This window comes from Pteropus vampyrus, unplaced genomic scaffold, assembly GCF_000151845.1.
Source record: "Pteropus vampyrus isolate Shadow unplaced genomic scaffold, Pvam_2.0 Scaffold2425, whole genome shotgun sequence".
Classification (NCBI taxonomy): domain Eukaryota; kingdom Metazoa; phylum Chordata; class Mammalia; order Chiroptera; family Pteropodidae; genus Pteropus; species Pteropus vampyrus.
Genome location: NW_011891206.1, coordinates 3519 through 3969, shown reverse-complemented (window position 1 = coordinate 3969; position 451 = coordinate 3519). Strand labels below are relative to the sequence as shown.

The following is a 451-nucleotide window of genomic DNA, read 5'->3' as shown; positions in this document are numbered from 1 at the left end:
CTTTGCTGACTCTGAAGGCACTGACGTGTCATGTACCCCACTGGGCTGCAGGTGAGGTTGGCTTTGGTTTTTGTGCAAGTCACAGGCGTGTCAGCCGTGACTCTGCGTTGACAGCAGGTTGAGACAGCACGTCGGAAATCAGGAGACTGGGACACCTTTGTTATGGGCATAACTTTGACCCAAAACGGTAAAGAAGTAGATCGTGGCATTGCATACCCCCCGAAAACATCGCCGACACGCCTCGCTGCTGAGAATGACGCCGGCAGGAGCTATTGTACGTTGCCGGCCGGGGCGGCGTGCAAAATGACACCCACTGCGCGAAGCACTTTGACCTGGCAATGCCACTGCTAGGACGTGTCCTAGATCAGAAATGGGCAAACTGTGTGCTGTAGGTCAAATCTGGCTCTCTGTTTGATTTTGTAAATAAAGTTTTATTGGAAGCTGCCATGCC

General features: G+C 52.5%; 1 long non-coding RNA gene across 2 annotated transcripts in view; it reads left to right on the top strand.

Moving 5' to 3' along the window:
* Positions 1-322, top strand: part of LOC105310339 — a 5794-nt gene extending 5472 nt beyond the window's left edge. Inside the window, exon 3 of one of the 2 annotated variants that reach the window (XR_002778517.1) lies at positions 115-322. This is a non-coding gene — a long non-coding RNA (uncharacterized LOC105310339). The remainder of the gene's footprint in view (positions 1-114) is intronic. The other variant, XR_002778516.1, reaches the window with a different exon arrangement.
* Positions 323-451: the final 129 nt, after the last annotated feature.